The sequence below is a fragment of the Schistocerca cancellata genome, chromosome 3 (genome assembly GCF_023864275.1).
Source record: "Schistocerca cancellata isolate TAMUIC-IGC-003103 chromosome 3, iqSchCanc2.1, whole genome shotgun sequence".
Classification (NCBI taxonomy): domain Eukaryota; kingdom Metazoa; phylum Arthropoda; class Insecta; order Orthoptera; family Acrididae; genus Schistocerca; species Schistocerca cancellata.
This window is the reverse complement of record NC_064628.1, coordinates 28,949,406-28,953,034: the sequence shown is the minus strand read 5'-3', so window position 1 is coordinate 28,953,034 and position 3,629 is coordinate 28,949,406. Positions and strand designations below refer to the sequence as shown.

Below are 3,629 nucleotides of genomic sequence, written 5' to 3'. Positions count from 1 at the left end.
ATTTGTCAGGCCTGTATTGCTGCCAGAGGTGGTCATACCCCATACTGAGTGCAGTTGTCGGAATGTGTGTGTATATCCGGTAAGTTGGAAAAAACTAGAAACTTTTTTGTCTACCGTTATGAATGTTGCAGTTGTTCACGTTCTGTATTCATTACACTGTTTCTACTTTACTGTCACGTGAAACTTCCTGGCAGATTAAAACTGTGTGCCCGACCGAGACTCGAACTCGGGACCTTTGCCTTACGCGGGCAAGTGCTCTACCAACTGAGCTACCGAAGCACGACTCACGCCCGGTACTCACAGCTTTACTTCTGCCAGTATCTCGTCTCCTACCTTCCAAACTTTACAGAAGCTCTCCTGCGAACCTTGCAGAACTAGCACTCCTGAAAGAAAGGATATAGCGGAGACATGGCCTAGCCACAGCCTGGGGGATGTTTCCAGAATGAGATTTTCACTCTGCAGCGGAGTGTGCGCTGATATGAAACTTCCTGGCAGATTAAAACTGTGTGCCCGACTGAGACTCGAACTCGGGACCTTTGCCTTTCGCGGGCAAGTGCTCTACCATCTGAGCTACCGAAGCACGACTCACGCTCGGTACTCACAGCTTTACTTCTGCCAGTATCTCGTCTCCTACCTTCCAAACTTTACAGAAGCCCTCCTGCGAACGTTGCAGAACTAGCACTCCTGAAGGAAAGGATATAGCGGAGACATGGCTTAGCCACAGCCTGGGGGATGTTTGCAGAATGAGATTTTCACTCTGCAGCGGAGTGTGCGCTGATATGAAACTTCCTGGCAGATTAAAACTGTATGCCCGACCGAGACTCGAACTCGGGACTTTTGCCTTTCGCGGGCAAGTGCTCTACCAACTGAGCTACCGAAGCACGACTCACGCCCGTCTTACTGTCACGTGATTATTCTGTTTTGTGGCAAAATAAACGTCACCTTGCAAAATTTCGGTTTGTTGATATAATTTTGGACACGAAGTTATCTTACAGTGAAAAGAGGTGCTGATGCATATGCAGTAGCCATGGCTGGAATTGTGTGGAAGACCCTGGACAGCAGACGCTACAAATTGACTACGGACTTTGTGTGGTCGGCTATGCGCATCGTCAACAGGAGCGAAATAAGTTCAGTGTTGTCTGTGTTTGAAGTTAGCGCGGAAGTGAGAACCATGTCAGTTGTTCCACTGTTGTCGCATGGTATTGCTGTTATTCTGTTTGACTTGAGGTTAATAACAAGCACTGTATCGTTCATTCTCTCTCTCTCTCTCTCTCTCTCTCTCTTTCTCTGTGCTTATTGCTATAAGTGTCCTACAGTGACGTTCTACGCTGTTGCGGCGGGACGTGATTACAGATTTAACCATGATCGTATTTGCAATTCTTGTTTGGTTTTCTTTTTTTTTCTTTTTTGCCACATGCGAGATAAAAGCGGAGGATTGCGTCATTAGCTGCAGTGCCTGTAAAAGTATTACACGCCTTACGTATACTGGTGATATGTACACCAGGAAGTGTATTGTAAGTTTGCCACACTTATTGTGAGCAGCGAATTTATGATTTGGAAAATTGTGGTAAGGCAGGTCGGCGTGACAGTGGGTTTCAGTGTATTTTTACGTCATAGAAAGGGTATAAGGAATTTTCTTTCACCAAATAGGGCTGCCCCCTCTAAAGTTACTTGTGGTACATCACACTCCCTTAGGCTGGTTTATTGATTACTTATGTAGCACAAGGGGTATCTATGCAGATATAGCGCTGTTGAGCAGGTCTGTTTCAATTTCTATCAATTTTAAGGCGCACTAAGCTATTTAAGTTCTTCCGCTCGAGAAAACAAGTAGTTGGGCAGATGTTTTTGCGTGTATAAAGGATGCGTAATGCCGTACCTTTAAGGTGGTACACTGGGCACTCAAAGTTCTGTGTTGTGTTGTCCTGTGTAAACTGCTGGCCAGAGCTTCACTAGCTGTTACACGTGGCTTAATATCCTCAAGATATATTCAATGTGGTGCAATTTGTTTCTATGGGGTAGTTCTTGTCAACGAGAATAAATTTAATTCAATCGGAATTTATTTGTTTTGAATATTTTGTGGCATAAACTTGTTAATGCACAGTAAAGTGTTGATACTGATCCCTTAAATTTACACATTTTGTTATTAAGTTTTGAAGGTTGATAAATCAGACGCCCGCTAAACCCGCTGGGCAGAACAGATAATTAGGATTGCGGAAAGGGCCAAACAAGGTGTCGGTCACGCTCACTCAAAATTTTAATTGTATAACACCTTTAAACTAAACTGGCACATAGCCGAACCTATAGAACTACTAGTTTCAAAAAGGCAATTGTTTTACGGCTGAAGGACTCCAAACAAGAAATCTTAAAGCAACAAGGTAAATCTCAAGTGTTAAAAACATGCAGTTAAAATTGCAAATAAAATAGTTAACATATATATACACAGTGAGGCTGAGAGCCTCAAGGCAAGGGTGAATAGACAAATTTAATTCTATATTACAGCACTGAGGATGGTCACTAAGTGACCGAAAATCGATTTTGCTGACAATAAAACAACAAAATACGGTCAATGCTGATTTTTCATCGAGTTCTATCCACTATTTGGTCGTGGTGCACACAACACGACATGGAGTCGCCAAACATAAACTAGATGCAACACAAACGGCTGAAGTTCCACAATAAAATTTTCGAGACTTTAAAATAAATTATCATAATCTCTCAAAGGCAGAAGGCCGCAATGTGTTTTTTTTTAATATTTTCTTCTTTAAATAAGGATTTAAGTGGCTGAATGTCCACAACTGATTTTCCAAAATTCAAAAAAATACATAAAATCCACGCACGGCTCAATAACATTGTAAGTACACCCTCGTTGGTGGTCCCGCAGCCACGACAGAATGACCACTGCCACCGACATTACTGTGGCAAATTAATTCTTCAGTAAATGCTATTCAGCCCAACCTCGTCACTCGCGAAATTCCCAACCCATTACTCGCAACCACTAAAACTTTGATAGCTGCAGAGCGTGGTTGTGCCTATGGGAGTGAGTGAGGTTGAGCTGGTAATTGCAATTTGTTTGTGATTCATTCTCAATTGCTTCAGCATGTGATTTGCTGGTTTCTGATGAGGCAGCAGCATCCACGTCGAGGGAATTTAAAAACTTTTGTATAGACGTGTAGGTTAGATACGTGCATACCACCCCATATTATCACAACCCCTCTTGGGCGGAGAAACTTAACCTACTATTTGCGAGCGTCTCTCATTGTATAAAAATCCAGACTCGGTGGGATGAACCTTATGGCGCTCGTGTTGGACTGCCACTGTTTGACAATAAAATGTACAGTGTCGGTATAGTTAAACTTTCGCTTCTTGAGGCAGGAAACTGCTTCTGTATGGCTGCCCAGCTTTATAGGAATGATGTTCAGACTGTGCGCGTTCTTAGTAGTATTAGTTTCACGACTTGCTACTCGGACCCATACTGATAAGATGACAGAAGATTCAAAGACACGGACCCTAAAAACCAAAGACATGAAGCGTGAACGCCACACGTTGCTGTGATCTGCTTTGCCAACACGAGATCATTGCTCATCGAGAGAGAGCTGCTTTGAACTCAACTGTTTTGATGCATAATGAAG

At 43.0% G+C, this 3,629-nt stretch overlaps 1 non-coding gene across 1 annotated transcript; it reads right to left on the bottom strand.

Moving 5' to 3' along the window:
- Nucleotides 1-205: 205 nt before the first annotated feature.
- On the bottom strand, nucleotides 206-280 carry Trnat-cgu (transfer RNA threonine (anticodon CGU)). The gene has a single exon. It is a non-coding gene; the product is annotated as a tRNA-Thr (tRNA).
- Between the last annotated feature and the right edge of the window lie 3,349 nt (nucleotides 281-3,629).